The following is a 19,283-nucleotide window of genomic DNA, read 5'->3' as shown; positions in this document are numbered from 1 at the left end:
ATACTAAGTTAAAGTTTCGAATTGCTGATTTAATGTTCCTGAATGATAATGTGCTATGGGTAAATTTCTCCAATGGTTAGAAACATTGATAAAATTCATTGAGGTCTCTAAACCTTCAATTTTTGCAATTAGTTAACTTCACAATGTACCAATGTCTCCTTTCCCATGCAGAGAAACGCCCTTCTGTTTGAATTGCTTACATGGCTGGTGTAGGACCTGCACACACATCCATTTCTCTTTTTTTTTTTTTTTTGTTTTTTGTAAATTTTTTATATATAATAATAATAATAATAATAATTTGAAAATCAGAGTTTGGGAAGTCATGTATGGTTTGATCGCTGCTATTATCTCTTCGGTGTGCACGCCAGTGGTCTAGTTTGAGAGCTCTCATGTGGTCTTTTAGTTTGGTGGAGTTCCAGCATATTGTGAGTGCTTTCTTGACTATTGCATCACCTATAGAAGCTAGAAGATCTAGAAGTGAGGCCCATATTTTGTTAGCTTATACATAGTTGATTAGTATGTGATTAACCAATTTGTTATAGCGTTGCACAAGACGCGACAATTTGCTATTGCCGACCTACTCCTTTAGAGCATGTCAATTGTAGGAACTTCACCAAGAGAGCCTAAGCAGAGAAAGAAGCAGACCTTGGAAGGTACCTTTGAACAACAAATCACATGGGGAGGTACTTATTCTGTGGCACCTGATCAATAATTAATATCACAAGTGAACATACATGAATTTTATTGAAAACTGGCATTACTGTTAAGAGACCAGCTGATGTTGTTTTTGTTTACATTCCCAACTGGCAGTCTATGGTGTTCTAAAATTCTTGTAATGCAAATCCTTTCATAGCTTCCAGGTTCCTGCAAAAGTTAATATTCCAGAAGATTATATTTTTCTTTTCTCATAAGCGCATGAGCAGCTGTAGCATCTTTGTTTTTTGCAATTGAGAAGAGTTGTTGGTAGAGTGTTTTGAGTGGAACTTGGTGTGCCCGCCTGTCTTCCAACAGAGAAACATTGGTGTCTGTACCTATCTTGATGTCAGCCACTTCCCAGACATTGTCTAATATGCTTAGAATCCCTTTTCAAAAAAATCTTGCCATGATGAAATCTGGACTCACTAGATGACTAGGTTTGGAGTTGGTATCCATATTTTATGCAGACTATCCTTCTCACGTGCTAGTCTCCAAATCCACTTCCTTAAAAAGGCTTTATTCATTGGACTTATGGATTTGATGCCAAGATTGTTGTTGTCTTTAGGCAAATAGGTTCTTTCCCAACTAACCAGTGGGAACTAGAAAGACTGAGTTACCATTCTACAGAATTTGTTGTTGCATTCCTTCTAGCTTGTTGGTGACCCACGAGAGTAGGAATGATGGAGAGGTAGTGTGTGGGCATATTGGCCATTGTGCTCTTGATCAATGTGTCTTCCACATATAGATAAGTACTCTCTTCCACGAATCTAACCTTATATTGAACTTCTCAATTATTAGGTCTCAAGTTGATTTGCTTCTGATTTGGCACTTAGCAAGAGACCCTTGTAAGTTGCAGAGAATTTATCCAATGTACAACATCTTAGCATTTGTATCTAATTCAGTGGGAAAAATTCTACTCTTAGATAGGTTGATACACAGTCCAGTGATCAACACGGTACAATAACTGTCACCATTTGACTTCTACTGACGAGTTTTGGATAAAATAATTGCACACCATCTGCAAAGAACAAGAGAGAAATGTTGATGGAAATGCTAGCTTGCTTGTGTGCTGCATCAAAGTGGTATTGGAATCTTGCTTTGATGATTACTATTGCTGTTGTCCAGGGCTGACTTCCTTCTCGCCACTGCAAAGACATACTTAACCAACTACGCAACTTGTTGCAAGTAACAACCCTCTTTACTTTGCAAACCACAAGGCACCTCAATTGGAGCCCAAAATTGCCCCAGTAAGCCTACTCAAAACCCAATGAAGCCAATGAACAACATCTATTATTAGTTGAAACCCCAGCACCCATTTGGAACCCCATATTGTTAGTTGAAATTCTTGTTTGGCTCCTTGGACTTGTCAATCTCCACTAATGTCTCCCATTTGGAGATTTGTTGTTGCAGTTGGGCCTCCCTCTTGCCATCACCATTGAGCTCCTCCTCTCTACTATCCGTTAGCATTTGTGGCTCTCAGTTTGCAAGTTGGCCTTCATGTGACAATAATAGAGTAAATGGAAGAAATATAGTTGTTGGCAACCCAACTCAACTATGTTCCAAATCTAGTCATATAGTTGCAACTTGCACCTTAGCTTGGTGCGATGCACTCCATTGACCTGGAGTCAAGCTCAGAAACTCTAACTAGCTTTAATGCTAATTTCATGATATCAATAAATCACATTTAAATGGATTGCTTCATGGAGATGGAGGGTGCATATGTAGATGTACCTGATGAGGAGAAGATCTAGTATGTGGCCTTAGCTAGGAGGTATCACATTAATCTCTAGACCTTAGATATTAGTTTTTTTGACTGGTTTAAGACAAACTAATGAACATCAGTAGGCTTAAGCCATAGTAGTCTTGGATATAAATTCCATTCCCAGTTATGTGAACTTCAAATGTTGATCAGAAAAATAAAAAAACAAGGAAAAATGATCTTTGAATGTCATGCATGTTGGAGAAAAGTCACTTAGTTACATGTTATCCTTGACTCTCCATCATAACCTTATAGGTTATTTGCAAAAAGCTCAAAGATGATGATGGGAAGCAATTCATTGTGAAGCTCTTAGATGTGCAGCCAGTACATTGTGGCAAATAAGGTTGTTGCAACATCTCAGAGAAGGTTCTAGAATGGCAAGGGGTGATAATAATATCGATGGTTTGATAGAGTTGTTACTAACCTGTTATTTTCCTAGGTGCGGTTAATTTACCTAATTACTATTCGTTGATTGGTTTCTAAACTAATCCTAAGGTTAAGGAAGTAGTAGTCTCAGTTTGCCTTTACCAAAGTTGGGATTAGGTGTACAGTGAAGGTATTAGCACCCCCTACACGCCCGTTTTATGAATGATACCTAATTAATCATGAATTAACTCAAATTGAATTAGATAGTTCTTAATTAATTCCTAACAATCCAATAAGCATTAAAATTTTAAGAAAGAATGCAAAATTAAGTGTGATTTAGGAATATCTAATAAGATTTCCAAAGGAGGACATCTTATTAGATAAACCCCCCTCAGAACTGCTATGGGTGAGGTCTGAAAAACCTCTTTACCCTTTATTTTATCATTGAGACTCATTTATGCACATGCATGCAAAACATGATATATACAAATATTAAACATGTAAAATGATCATGCAAATGCACTAAATTGAAATAGAAAGGATCTTTAAAACATTTCCAAATTTCCAAAAAATTTCCAGAATTTTTTGAAAATTTTCCAAATTTTCCTGCTTTCTTTGATTTTTAAGGAATTTTATTGAATTTTATGTATTTTTTTTATTTTTTTTATTTTCAATTTTTAGTCTCTTGAGCCAAAGATGACTCAAATAATTTTATTTATTTTTCTAATTTTTCTTGATATTTTTACTATTTTTTTTTATCAATTTTTAAATTAAAAATGAATTAAAAAATAAATTAATATAAAAAAATGGGGTGGTCTAGATGGGTCAGACTAGTCCAACCAATTTGAGCCGATGGGTTGACCTCGTTCAGGGAAGAGGCAGAGGCGGGAAAGTGCTGGAGGCTACCATCAGTGCCATGTGTCAGCCATGCGAGGCGACATGTAGCAGCAATCAGGTGATTTTGATTTTTATTATTTATTTATTTATTTATTATTATTTTGAAATCAAAAGGTGACACGTGCTTGGTGATGTTACAGTGACATCACCTGCCATGTGGTAGAATGGTATTGACTCCGTTTAAAAGGAACACATTGCTGATGTGGCAGCGATCCGACCGTTTCGAGAAAACATAGATAGGACGGCCAGGATCACACGTCATCCCCAAATGGGTGGTCCTAGCAGTGCCATGTGTCACCAACCATTCATTAACACATGTCCCCTTTTTTTTTTTTTTTATGCTAAGTTTGGCTCTATTTGGGGCTTTTTGAATTTTGGGGTGCTGATTGGGAACAAGGGGAATTTGAAATGAAATTAGGGCAGCTTATTAATCCATTCACAAAAATCAAATACTTCGATTAATCTAGTCAAATATTAATCCAAATTTAAAGAAATAGAGAACAAATATTTAGCTTTAGCATGTTCTTTTTTGCTTTTGCTTTACTGCTTCAACTCAAACTCTTCTTCTTTAAATTCCTTACTTTGCTTTTCTCCTTTGCAACTTTCTTGTTGCTTCTCCTTCTCTTCCTCTTGGCAAAGCCTTTCCTCCAACTTCTATATCTCACTTTTATCTCTCTTTTCTTAGTATCCCTTCTTCCTCCCATCCATTCCTATGAAAGAGCTCTATTTATAGGCTAGAGAGAGAACCACCAATCAATTTTGTTTGATCAATCAATTTTAAAACAAATTGATTGATTTTCTTTGACTTATTTACAGTTACTAACCTTTTGCTAATTGAAAATTCCCCCTTTTGATGTGTGCAGGTACATACATTGGGATATAGGTCTACCAAGATGGAGCTATTTTATTTTTATTTTTATTTTTATTTTTATTTTTATTTTTTTCCTTTGATTTCATGTATTTATCATTATTATATTTTTTATTGTACTAATGAATAGTACAAAATAATATACTATATGGATGTTTTTGAAACTGTTGGTGAGAATGAACAAAATGATAGATCACGCTAAGGTAAAGACCCTAGAGGGCATCAAAACTAAAACCAAGAAGTCTAAGTTCTATTATATAAAGCCTCGAACAAAATGAGGTGTCTACAACTGCCCCTCTTGATAGGTTTGTTATTTAGGATGACAGTCAAACCTAACTTTTGACATCCTATATTAACAAATCTATGAAGACATGAGGCACAAGTTTTAGGTCGGACATTATATAACAAAATCTGGTAGGAGAGAATGTGTGGATTTACAAAAGTGCATGTGTGTGTGTATATAACAAAATCTGGTAGGAGAGAATGTGTCAGACATTATAGAGACTAGCAAAACGTTAGTTGGGGGGTGTGATTACTCGCTAAAATTGCGTAATTAGGTGTTTTAATTCATGTATTGAAGCGTATATTTTAAATTAAATACCTAATTACTTTCAATATTTTGACATTGTGTTATATTTATAATATTTAGGTTTTATTGAGTAATTTATGAATTTTTGGTGTTTTTTATCGTAGGATAATTATTGGAAACTAAAACCGACACTACTTCGTAATTGATGCGTAATTTTCTCGTCTAAGTTTCGATTGAGACGATTCGAAATGCTGTGAAAAGATGAGAATATTATCTACAACTTTCGTGTTTAAAACTTCGAGAGATACGGACTCTAGGAGGGTTAAAACTAGGCTTGTTTGCTAGGAAACAAAAAGAAGAAATAAGAAAAATAAAAAGAAAAAAAAAAATAAATATAATATGTTGATTTGACTCGACCATGTAGCTGGGTCTGGACTTCTCTCCAAGTTGGTGCTGAGTAGGGCAACCTTCTCTCTCTCCCTTATATATATTTTTTTCTCTCTTCCAAATAGAATCCGCACCCTCTCTTCTCTCTTCTCTTCTCTCCCTCTTCCTTCTCTTTGCTCTTCTTTTCTCTTCTGTTCTCCTCTCCTCTCTCTTCTTTATTCTCTCTTCTCCCTTTCGGTTTTATTCTCTGTTGCTCCCTTTTTATTTGCTTGTTGCGTGTGGTTGTTGCAACCACCAATCTGAGAGCTTCCCTGCTGTCTCCAGCTGTGCTGCTGCCCTTCCTGACCCGAGACCCTTTCTCCTCACTACTGTCCAGTACTTTTACGGTTGCTGGTGCTTCGTCCTCTCGGCTCCCCGCTGTTGCGTGCCGCCACTGCTGCTGTGCCGAGAAAACCCAAGTTGCTGCTACTGTGTTCCTCTTGCTGTTGTTGTGAAGGAGTTCAAAGCCCCCCTTTGCTAGTTGCTGCTGTGCTGAAAGACCCGAGCCTCCCCTGCTCCTTGTTGCCCCTGCAACCCGAGCACCAGTTGAAGTTGCTGGTGCTGCTGCTCTGTTCTTGCTCCAAACAACCAACTATTCTCCTCCTTTTCAATCTTTCTTTCTTTCATTTAATTGTTTTGTTCTAAGTTTTTAATTAGTTGGATAATTGTATTTTTTTTTTTTTTAGTAAAATTTTCATTAAAGTTTTAATTTTGTTTGGGTGCTATGACTAAGGGTATTATTTTCTTTCTTTCTTAGTTGATATTAGCATTAGACGCAATTGTTGCTTGAGTTTATTTTTATTTATTTATTGGAATTCGGTTTAGTTATTGAAAAAAAAGAAAAAAGAATAACATATAAAAAAGGAAAAAAATATATCTTCTTTATAATTTAAATCAGTGGTCTTCTTTAAAATTTAAATTCTGTTAAGTTCGATTTAATTTAATTTAAGTTAAATTTTATTAAAGTTCAATTTTTTTTTTACTGTGTTTTCGTTTACTATTTAGTTCTTAAAGTTTTGAATTTTTGTTTATGTTCTTGATCGCATTAAAATTAGTTTTTATTTAAATTTGTGATTGATTGAGTTTTTAGAATTGTGTGTTTTAATTGCGTAGGAAAGTTATCTTCTTTAGTTTTTATTCTGAAGTTCAAACGCGTGTTTCAATTCTTGTTCGGCTATTAAAAGTAGGATTTCCGTTTCTCAGTGTTAATTTAGTGCATGTTAGGATTTAGAATTTAAATTGCACGTTATTTTAATTCGTTAAAGAAAATCTTAGATAGACCAGAAAACCCGAATCTGAAATGTGTTTAGTACTCTTTTGTTTCTGATTGTTTGATTGAAATTACGTAAAATTTGAGATTAAACTGCATTCTCTGAGGAGACGATTGGGCCTTTGGGTTAAATATTATACGACAGAACTCCTATACTTGGGATAGCTTTCGAGCTGCTCATTTTTTGAGTGAGTCATCCACCCGGACCCAAGGTGGGGTACTGAGAATATACATGTCCATATGCATATTTTATTTATGTAGTGGAAAACATAACCCAAGTAAACTTTAAGTACAATACTAGAGTACACTATTGTCTCCTAAAAATATGCATATCAACTCCCAAAAATCATCAAATCCTCCAAAATGGAAACATACCCTGATCAATCGAAATCTACTCTGCTATTTCAGAGCTCAGTTTGCCTGACGCCCTAGATTTCCTGAAATGTTAAGATCTACGGGGTGAGACACTTCTCAATAAGCGAGAATAAATTATTATCAGTGTGTGACAATGAATTTTAGTGTATCACAATATTTTAATAAAATTACTAATTTAGCTGAGAAATCATGGAAATCTGTTCTCATATATTATTCTCAAAATATAATCATACTCAACAATTATTTATGTATACAAAGTAACATATCTATCAAAATAAAATCATATGAGTGTATCGTGTCTGTAATGAGGAAACTCATTCATATCGTCATGTAATAACTCCATATGACTGGGTTGTGGCATGAAGGCGAGACTTAACCTTGGTTGGCCTACTAAATTAAGTCAAAATACCTCGTCTGTTGTACGATTGGCTCACCGCAACCTGGTCCGGACACAGGGGTAGTCAACATCTCTCCAAAGGCTTAATTAACTTCCATTACCAACACGCTCCCCGAGCTATGTGGTTGCACTAACTCAACCACTAGCAATGGTACTGTGCTATCATATCATTAAACAATCGGGCTCTTATTTCCATCACTCGTTATACATGAGTTTATTTCCAAAAATTTCCATTTCTCATAAATATGCTCAAACTCATGAGTATCCATGTGTATGTATCACATCTCTTATGTAACTCATGACTCATTTCTCAAAAATATGCACAAGCTCATGAGTATCCATGTGTATGTATCACATCTCGTCTATAACTCATGGTTGTACATTATATCTAATAAAAACATGTCTATATAAAATCTCATTTCATCATTTCGGTTTAAAATATATCTATACATATCTCATATCAACATAGCTGTTTGCATCATATCTGTTTATATCTCAACATAAACCCCATTTCATCATATAAAATATTCAAAAATTTATTTCTCAGTAATCGCAATCGTTTCTCATGCCACACAGATTTTTAATAATATTTAACCATATAATAATTATCCAGTAAAACATTGAATATTTTCAAAACTATCATATAATAATTATCCAGTAAAACATTGAATATTTTCAAAACTATCATTTCAGATATATATACTTGATAAGAAATAAAATTCACATATAATATTTTCATATCATACTTCAATTTAATCAATTAATTTTTTCCAAAAGTTCTGACATAATTTATTCCCCTTACCTATTTTCGAAGAAAACGTTCGTAGGGATCCAAAATCAACGCTTGTGGTGTTTGCAGAAAACCCTGTATCCACAAATCCTAATTTAGTCAACTCAACCCCAGCAGGCATGCCATCCTTGTATTCCTAAATCCACACAAATCAAATAACTAATTAAGCTTAAGATAATTTCCTTACCCTAGTCTTGGAGTGGTGTCTGGGATCCTCAAAATACGAATCTGCCCCGGTTAACATGATGAGGATCGCCACTAGGCCTTAAAACAGTGTTTGATCGTCAAGAGAGAGAGAGAGAGAGAGAGAGAGAGAGAGAGAGAGAGAGAGAGAGAGATTTACAAAGGAAAATGACATGCAACTTTATATAGCTTTCTGTCCCAAAGCAAAACCGTCGACGATTTTCTTAGGCTCTCTAAAACCGTCGACGGTTTGGTCTTTAACCAAACTGAATTTTAACCGTTTTACCTTTACCTGACTGCGATAACATGAAACTGTCGACGGTTTTCTGAGCTCCCATCAAACCGTCAACGGTTTGGTCTACACTAAACCATTTTTCATCTTTTCCTTATTTATATTTATTCTTATTATTTTCAGGGTCGTTATATCAATAATGACAAAAATAATTCCATATGCATTCTGTAACATATTATCATTGCATGAGTAGAGTTAGGATGTGTCCTCAAGTCATGCATCATAATGTTCATACCATACAAATTTCTTTCATTGATTTTGTGAATAGTGTTCATTCTACTTTTCACTCATTCAATTCATTGCCTTCTGTAAATCGAAATGGTTTGTGTTCTACTTAGGGTATAAGGACTGATTCTCCCTAATCCAAGTAGTTATTTTCTAAAATCTTATTTGTATACCTAAGAAATTCGGGTTGTTTTTTTCAAGTTGTGATGCCTACCTCGGAGATCTGGGTAGTCACTGTTCATGTTTTGATTTTCAAGTTTTGATGTTTTTTCTACCTCGGAGGCAAGTCGTATTAGTTCCCAAATCTGGGCAGTTGCTTTCAAGTTATGATGTCTACTTTTAGGCATGTGACATTAGTTCCCAAATCCGAATAGTTGCTTTCAAGTTGTGATGTCTATATCAGAGGCATGTGACATTAGTTCCCAAATCTGAGTAGTCGCTTCCAAGTTATGATGTCTACTTAGGAGGCATATGACATTTGTTCCCAAATTCGAGTAGTCACTTTCAAGTTGTGATGTCTACTTTAGAGGCATGTGACATTCGTTCCCAAATTCGAGTAGTTACTTTCAAGTTCTGATGTCTACCTTGGAGGTCCGAGTAGTCACTTTTCAAATTATGATTTTTAAGCTGTGATGGTTTGGCTTTCTCGAAGGAGTGTGATATTAGTTCCCAAATCTGAGTAGTCATTTTCAAATTGTCATGTTTTGAGTATCTCAGAGACATGACATTAGTTCCCAAATATAAGTAGTCATTTTCAAGTTGTGATGATTTGCCTACCTTGGAGGTATAAGGCATTAGTTCTCAAGTCAGGGTAGTCATTTTCAAGTTGTAATAACTTATTTATCTTGGAGGCACGTGACGTAGTTCCTAAATTCATGGTAGTGATCTCTTCATAGACTAGGATTGTAGTGATCAAGAGGAATTATAGTACTTAAATAATAAAGAGGGAAAAAAGGAAATTAAAAAAAGGGGGCAAAGCAGGTCTCCGTTGACGAATGCGAAGCTTATTGATGAAGGTGTGCTTCGTTGATGAGAAAATACTGAGAGAGTGTGCTTCGTTGATGAGAAAATATTGAGAGGGGGTTTTGGGTGATTTTGAATTTCGTCGATGAGGTGACGTGACTTATCGACAAAGGCCAGTGTATAAATAGGCCAAATCTTCGTTTTTGGTCGAAAACTCACGCACAACCTTCATTTTCTCTCCTCTTCAGTTTCCCATCCTTCTCTCTTAGTTTCTGGGTCCGTTCTTCGCCGGATCGACAATCCGAAGCCACCACGACACTCATGGGAAAGTTTTCTGCATATCTGCTGGAGTGGATCGTCGGTGGGACGAGTTTGAAATTCATCCCAAATTCAGGGTAAGACTTTTATTCTGTATTTGGTCTTCCTTGTAGTTGTAGAAAATGTAGTACGCGTAGAAATACTGAATTTTTGTTTTGGAAAATATTGTTTCCAAGGTGTTGAACGGGGAACCCAAGGTGTCAGATTGATTGTTTTAGGGGCTTTTTTTTGGAATTATGTAAGCTAAATGTTTTATGAAAATATAAGTATAATTTATAGCATTTGATTTCAGAGAAATGTATATATGTAAATATGTGTTGTGTTGAAAAATATTGCTGAAACTGATGAGATATTCTGAATATATGTAAAACCTATTTTGTGTGACATGAGTAGAATTAATGATAAATTACTCTTTTCTCGGAATATGCTAATGGTATGGATTTTTATAATGAAAAATTGGCGCACGGGCCAAGAGTTTTATATGATTTGCCGGTGTACGGGCCGAGTTATGGATATGTTTTGCCGGCGTACGGGCTGAGCTATGGTAATGATTTGCCGACGTACGGGCCGAACTATGGATATGTTTTGCCGGCATACGGGCTGAGCTATGAATATGTTTTGCCAACATATGGGCCGAGCTATGGATATGATTTGCCGGCATACGGGCCCAGTTATGGTAAAATATGAAATGCCGGCGTATGGGCGGATGATTTCAATGATGTATATAAATGTAAAATGATGTGATGATTAACTTGACAATTGCTAGTATGAAATATTCATGTATCATAGTTTGATTATATGTTATATGTTATCAGAACCTGGTTGGTTTGGTTTAGGTTAGCACTTGCACGGTACCATTGATATTTGTTCATGATCATCATGATATTGTGTTAACGTTGCTGTACGGAGTAGCGTGAGGATGGATAGTCGATGTGGTTTTAAAAAGTGTGGACGCCCCTGATGTACGAACCAAGTCTGACAGACCCATCGGACCTACAGATTGCACTTTTGATTTGGCAGTGGTCGGTCAACCATTGTCAAGTTCCGCCTTCGGGCCACACAACCCAGTCATGTGGGGGTAATATATGACAATAGCCAACTAGCCTATCAGGGTTTTCATATTATTATTATATGAGATGAATTATGCTTGTAGAAATCCAGTATGTTCTGCTATGTTATGATTAAACATGTTTTTCCCAGAAATGATTATTACAGTTACTGAATATCTTTAGGCATATGATTTTATGTATAACACATAATTACTCATGTTGCCACACACTAATATTAGTTTATCTCCCTTACTGAGAGCTGTCTCATCCCAAAATTTCATAAACATTTCAGGAGCCCAAGATAGGAGAGCGGATAAAGTTCTGTTGTGGTAGTTACGATTGATCTGCCCTCTCTGAAGGGTATGTATTTTGTGTTAGGGTCAGATGAATTTTTGTGGGAAATGACCATAGGACTCTTTTGGGTGATTTATATATGTAAATACAGTGGATATAACAACTTTGGTGTTGTGTAGGGTATTATGGGTTATTTATGATTTTATGTTTCCCGCTGCTTAGATTTTCGTGCTATATTTCTGCTGTATCCCTAGTACCCACGGGGTCAGGTGGATTATGATCTGTTGGAATTGTTATAACGGGTTTTATTATATAATGAAAAAAAAAAATATAAATGGAAATTAAGCAGGTCGTTACAGTTTAGTATTAGAGCCTAGGTTGTTAGGTTCTATAGACTTTAGAGTGCAGCGGAAATGATACTAGAGTATAGAAAAATGATTTAAGGTTTTGTTCTACAGTCTAGATGCATGATTTTCGTGGTGGTTTCTGTATTTCTCCTGAGATGATGATTTCAGGAAAACCATAGTAAACTATTGTCGGGTTATGTTCCTAAAATTAAGACTGGGGTTAGGAATAAGTTGAGAATGTTGAGATAAGAGGCTAGGTTGAGCGGGTAAATTATAAGGATAGAATTTCTGAGTTGTGTTTGTTAATTTTTAGGATGGATCTAGGACAAGGTAGTGCCTATGCGAGTGGCAGTGATGGGGAAGGGCCTCAGGTGCAGGCAGGATGGAATCTAATGCAGTATTACGTAGTGTGGCTTAGTAGGTTATGGCTGAGATTACTAGGAGCTCCAGGGAGCAGGGTGGTTCGTCGGTTGGTCATGGGTGCACTATAGAGAAATTTATGAAGATGAATCCTCCGGCATTCTCAGGAGGAGTCGATCTTGGAGCCGCTGAGAACTGGATGCAGGAGACCGAGAAAGTCTAAGCTGTGCTACAGTGTATGGAAGAACAAAGGGTCCTCTTCGCCACTTATAGACTGACAGGAGAGGCTGAGAGGTGGTGGACTGCTGTGAGACTTCTGGAGCAGTAGAGGACGATGCCGATAGCGATGACGTGAGACCGATTTAAAGAACTATTCTTTGACAGGTATTTTCGAACTACTGTTAGGGAGGCTAAAGTGGAAGAGTTCTTGAGTCTGAAGTAGGGACACTTATCAGTCCAGCAGTATGCAATGCGATTTATAGAGCTTTCTCGCTTCGCTTTGTATATCGTGCCAAATGAGGTGAAAAAGGCGAGACAATTTGAAAAGGCTCGAGGCGAAGCATATTCAAGCAAGTGATAGTGCTACGGATCTAGGATTTTGCTAAGTTAGTCGATAGAACAGCCTTGACAGAGGTTGGTGAGCGCTTGGATGTAGAGGAACAGGAATCGATGAAGAGATCTGCATCTTCGGGCTACCAGTAGGGTTCTAGACAGGGTCAGTGGAGGAGAGGAAACCATGGCAGAGGACGGAGGCAGGAGATTGGAGGACGTGAGGTTTAGGCTGTTCAGTGTCCTCATGTCTATCAAACTTGTGGGAGGAGACACTGGGGAGAGTGTTGAGCAGACGGAGCTGTTTGCTATCGCTGTGGTAGACTGGCACATATGGTGTGAGACTGCCCTAGACCACCACATGCAGCTCCTACTCTCAGACCATACTGGCGTGGTTATCAAGCGCCACGTGAGGGCCAGCAGAGGAATACGGCTCCAGTCAAAGTGTTCGCTCTGACGCGGGGTGATGTTGAGATGGCGGGTGACGTGGTGAGAGGTGTGGTTAGTATGCTTTCTTTTAAAGTTATTGCGTTATTTGATTTAGGAGCCATACACTTGTTTGTGTCTTCGGGGTGCACTAGACTATGTGGGGCAGAAACATAGTTGTTAGATACCGCATTGTTGGTATCTACACCGACTAGGACAGCAGTGAGGTGTAGTATGGTGCTCCAGGGTTGTTCAGTGGATATTTAGGGGAAAATCTATCTGTCGATTTGATAGTGCTGGACATGTATAAGTTTGATATCATTTTTGTTATGGATTGACTAGCAGCTAACTTTACTAGTATAGATTGCCATGCGAGAGAAGTGATATTCAGACCTCCAGGAAGAGCAAAATTCAGGTTCGTAGGGTCGTGAGTGCAAACTCCACCTTAGCTAGTTTCAACTATTTAGGTGAGGAGACTGCTGCTGAGTGGTTGTCAGGGATTTGTGGCATATGTAAAGGAGACGTCAGAGAATGGATTGAAATTTGCTAGTATGTCTGTAGTAAAAGAGTTTATAAATGTTTTTCCAGATGAGTTACCAGACTTGCTATTTGATCGTGAGGTAGATTTTTCTATTAATCTACTTTCAGGTACAACGCCAATTTTTTAAGTACCTTACTGAATGACACTAGCAGAGTTGGCAGAGTTGAAGAATCAGCTGCAAAATTTGTTGGATAAGGGCTTTATACGACCTAATGTATCTCCATGGGGAGCTTCAGTACTATTTGTGAAGAAGAAAGATGAGTGTATGAGGATGTGTATAGATTATAGGAAGATTAATAAAGTGAAAATCAAGAACAAATATCTTTTATCCCATATAGATGATTTGTTTGACCACCTCCATGGTACATGAGTGTATTCGAAGATTGACCTCAGATCCGACAATCATCAGGTAAAAGTGGAAGCAGAAGACGTCTCGAAGACGACCTTTAGAACTAGGCACGGACATTACGAATTTCTTGTTATGCCGTTTGATTTGAAAAATACTCATGTGGTATTTATGGACTTGATAAATAAAGTCTTCCACCAATACCTATACCAGTTCTTTGTTGTCTTTATTAATGATGCACTAGTCTATTTAAGGAATTATAAGGAGCATGAGACGCACTTGAGACAGGTTCTACAGACGCTTATGGAGAAGAAGTTGTACGCCAAGTTTTGTAAATGTGAATTCTGACTTGAGAAGGTCGTGTTTTTGGGGCATGTTATTTCTGAGATGGTATTTCTGTGGATCCTAGTAAAATTGAGACAATTATGAATTGGGTTAGACCGAAGAATGTCCAGGAGATCAGGAGTTTCTTGGGGTTAGTTGGGTATTACCGTCGTTTTGTAGAAGGATTCTTAGCATTATTAGGGCCTTTGGCACGACTGATTAGGAAGAATATCAGATTTGAATGGGACGACAATTGTGAGCAGAGTTTTCAGGAACTGAAGCAGAGGTTAGTCACAACACCAATATTGATCATCCCGTTAGGGGGTGAGGGTTATACATTTACAGTGATGCGTTCTTGAAAGGACTTGGCTGTGTATTGATGTAGCATGGCAGGGTGGTGACATATGCTTCCAGGTAGTTCAAAGAATATGAAAAGAACTATTCTACTCATGATTTTGAGTTGGCTGCAGTAGTACACGCATTGAAGATTTGGAGGCATTGCTTGTATGGCGAGCGGTGTGAGATCTTCTTCGACCACAAGAGTTTAAAGTACTTTTTCACCTAGAAGCAACTGAATATGAGACAGAAAAGGTGGTTTGAGCTAATTAAGAATTTCGATTGTACCATCAGTTATCACCCAAGGAAAGCAAACGTGGTAGTTGATGTGTTAAGTAGGAAGTCCAAGGAATCAGTGTTGGCAGTTATGGAGATTTAGTATCCGATCATGATGGATCTGGAAAGACTCGGTATCGAATTAGTTAAGAGTGATTCTCAGGTATGTATCGCCAGTTTAATAGTGCAACCTACTATGCAGGAAAGAATTAAAGCTGCTCAGAAAAAAATTCAGAATTAGCAAAGGTGATGGATAGAGTGCAGAGTGGTCAGGGAGAGGAAATCAGTGTTGTAGATGACAGAGCTTTACGGTTTCGTTTCAGATTATGTGTTCCTACCGACACTGAGATTAGAAAGACTATTTTAGAGGAAGTTCACAGATCTTTGTATACAGTTCATCCTAATAGTACGAAAATGTATAGGGATGTGCGAGAGTCGTACTGGTGGGGTGGTATGAAGAAAGAGATTGTCGAGTATGTAGCCCAGTGTTTAACGTGCCAGTAGGTAAAAGCCGAGCACCAGAGGCCCCCTGGCAGTTGCAGCCATTATTTATCTCAGAGTGGAAGTGGGATCATATATTTATGGATTTTGTGACAGGACTGCTGACGACGTTGCATGACCAGAATGCCATCTGGGTGATTGTTGACCGTTTGACTAAGACCGCCCATTTCTTACCTATCAAGATCAGCTACTCCCTTAACCGTTTGATAGAGATTTACATTCAGAAGATAGTTCGTTCTCGCGGGGTGCCACTATCTATTGTGTCAAATCGAGACCCGCGTTTCACGTCACGTTTTTGGAAGAGTTTACAGGAAACACTAGGGTCTCAGTTGTCTTTTAGTACGACATTCCATCCTTAGTTTGACGGGTAGATTGAGAGGACGATACAGATATTGGAGGATATGCTTTGAGCGTGTGTATTAAATTTTGGGGGTAGTTGGACTCAGTTCATGCCACTGGTGGAATTTGTGTATAACAATAGTTATCAGACCAGCATTGGCATGACACCGTTTGAAACATTGTATGGCAGGAGATGTCATTCTTCTTTATTTTGGGATGAAGTGGGTGAGCGGTGAGTTGTGGGGCTAGAGTTAGTACAACAAGCGTGTGATATAGTTCGATTCATCTGAGATAGAATTAGTGTAGTTCAGAGCCGACAGAAGAGTTATACTGATAACTGCCGTGGGGAATTGGAATTCGATGTTGGTGATCATGTATTTCTGAAGATAGCTTCGTTGAAAGGGGTTATAAGGTTCGGGAGAAAGGGTAAACTTAGCTCTAGGTTTATTGGCCCATTTGAGATTCTAGATAAAGTGGGGCCGATTGCCTATAGGCTAACTTTGCCACCTACATTATCCAAAATGCACGACGTATTCCACGTTTCCATGTTGAGGAAATATGTCTTAGACCCTTCTCATATTATTAGTTACGGTGAATTAGAGTTCAGTGATTCACTAGTGTATGAGGAGGTGCCAGTACAGATTTTAGATAAGAAAGTGCGGGAGTTATGTAACAAGAACATTCCTCTGGTAAAAGTTTTGTGGAGGAATCATACAGTGGAAGAGGTTTCCTAGGAGTTCGAGGAGTAGAAGTATCCGCAATTATTTCAAGAAGTTTAAGTAGTTAGGTAATATTTCTTTTGTAGGTAAATGTAATAGTTAGTAAGTAGTATTTTTATTTTGGGGGAATTTCTTTTTTTATATATGTAATCTCCTAAGATTTGGAATGTAACCACGGTATTCTTTCGCCATAAGTGAAGGTAAATAATAAAATAAGTAGATCGTTTTGCCTTTAAAGGATGATAAGTTGTATAGATAGCAAATTTTGAGGATGAAATTTTTATAAGGAAGGGAGAATGTAGTGACCTAGAGGAATTATAGTACTTAAATAATAAAGAGGGAGAAAAGGAAATTAAAAAAAGGGCCAAAGCAAGTCCTCGTCGATGAACGTGAACGAAGTGACATATTGGGCTTGTCGACGAAGGTGTGCTTCGTCGATAAGAAAATACCGAGAGAGGATTTTAGGCGATTCTGAATTTCGTCGACGAAGGCCAGTGTATAAATAGGTCAAATCTTCATTTTTGGCCGAAAACTCACGCACAACTTTCATTTTCTCTCTCCTCTTGGGTTTCCCATCCTTCTCTCTTAGTTTCATGGTTTGTTCTTCACCAGATCGACAATCCGAAGCCACCACAACACTCCTGAAAAAGTTATTTGCATATCTGCTGGAGTGGATCGTCGGTGGGATGAGTTTGAAATTCATCCCAAATTCAGGATAAGACTTTTATTCAATATTCGGTCTTCCATGTAGTTGTAGAAAATGTAGTACGTATAGAAATACTTAATTTTTGTTCTGGAAAATATTGTTTCCAGGGTGTTGAATGGGAACCTAGCAGGGTGTCAGATTGATTGTTTTAGGGGTTTTTTCAAGAAGCAGGTAAGGGGATAAACTAAATTAGATTTTTTATGAAAATATAAATATAATTTATAGCATTTGATTTCAGAGAAATGTATATATGTAAATATGTGTTATGATGGAAAATACTGCTGAAACTGATGAGATATTTTGAATATATGTAAAACTTATTCTGTGTGGCATGAGTAGAATTAATGATAAATTATTGTTTTCTGGGAATATGTTGATGGTACGGATTTTTATAATGAAAAATCGGCGTACGGGCCAAGAGTTTTATATGATTTGCTGAGCTATGGATATGTTTTGTCGGCGTACGAGCCAAGTTATGGATATGATTTGCCGGTGTACGGGCCGAACTATGGTAAAATATGAAATGCCGGCGTATAGGCCGATGATTTTCATGATGTATATAGATGCAAAATGATGTGATGATTAATTTGGCAATTGCTAGTATGAAATATTCATGTATCACAATTTGATTATATGCTACATGTTATCAGAACCTGGTTGACTTGATTTAGGCTAACATTTGCACAATACCGCTGTTATGTGTTTATGATCATCATGATATTGTGTTAATGCTGCTGTATGGAGTAGCATGAGGACGGATAGTCGATGTGGTTTTAAGAAGTGTGGACACCCTTAGTGTATGGACTAGGTCTGGCAGATCCATCGGACTTTCAGATTACACTTTTGACTTAGTAGTGGTCGGTCAACCATTGTCAGGTCCCGTCTTCGGGCTACACAACCCAGTCATGTGAGGGTAATACATGACAACAGTCAGTTAACCTACGAGAGTTGTTTTCATATTATTATTATATGAGATGAATTATGCTTGTAGAAATCTAGTATGTTCTATTATGCTACGATTAAACATGTTTTTCCTAGAAATGATTATTATAGTTACTGAATATGTTTACGTATATGATTTTATGTATAACACAGAATTACTCATGTTGCCACACACTAGTATTAATTTATTTCTTTTATTGAGAGGCGTCTCACCCTAAAATTTTATAAACATTTCAGGAGCCCTGGATAGGAGAGCGGATAAAGTTTTGCTGTGATAGTTACGGCTGATCTGCCCTCTTTGAAGGGTATGTATTTTGTGATAGGGTCAAATGAATTTTTGTGGGAAATGACCCCTAGGACTCTTTTGAGTGGTTTATATATGTATATACAGTGGATATAGCAACTCTGATATTGTGATGGATGGTATTGTATAGGGTATCATGGGTTATTTATGATTTTATGTTTCCTGCTACTTAGATTTCCATACTGTATTTCTATTGTATCCCTGGTACCCACAGGGTCAGGTGGATTATGATCTACTGGAATTGTTATAACGGGTTTTATTATATAATGAAAAAAAAAAAATATAAGTGGAATTTAAGCAGGTTGTTACAAGGATAGTTAACACTTCACTCTCTAAGCTTATTGAATTGACCTAGATTCTATACACTTTTTGTAAATTCACACATTCTCTTTTGCTATATAATGTCTAATCCAAAATTTGTATCTCTTGTCTTTATAGATTTGTTTCTATGGGATGCCCAAAGATAGGTCCTCTTGTCATCCTCAGTAACAAACCTATAAAGATTGGTAGTTTTAGACATCCCATTTTGTCTAGGGCTCTATATAACAAAAATCGAACTATTCATTAACT

The 19,283-nt window shown here is 37.2% G+C and overlaps 1 long non-coding RNA gene across 1 annotated transcript in view; it reads left to right on the top strand.

Annotated features, from left to right (window-relative positions):
• LOC131160308 (uncharacterized) overlaps positions 1 to 19,010 on the top strand; it is a 30,836-nt gene extending 11,826 nt beyond the window's left edge. Inside the window, exon 2 of the long non-coding RNA XR_009137987.1 lies at positions 18,647 to 19,010. This is a non-coding gene — a long non-coding RNA (uncharacterized LOC131160308). The remainder of the gene's footprint in view (positions 1 to 18,646) is intronic.
• The last annotated feature ends 273 nt before the right edge of the window (positions 19,011 to 19,283 follow it).

Source organism: Malania oleifera, chromosome 7 (genome assembly GCF_029873635.1).
Source record: "Malania oleifera isolate guangnan ecotype guangnan chromosome 7, ASM2987363v1, whole genome shotgun sequence".
In the NCBI taxonomy this organism is placed as follows: Eukaryota; Viridiplantae; Streptophyta; class Magnoliopsida; order Santalales; family Ximeniaceae; genus Malania; species Malania oleifera.
Note: the sequence above shows the minus strand (reverse complement) of the source record. Positions and strands in the feature narration are given on the sequence as shown.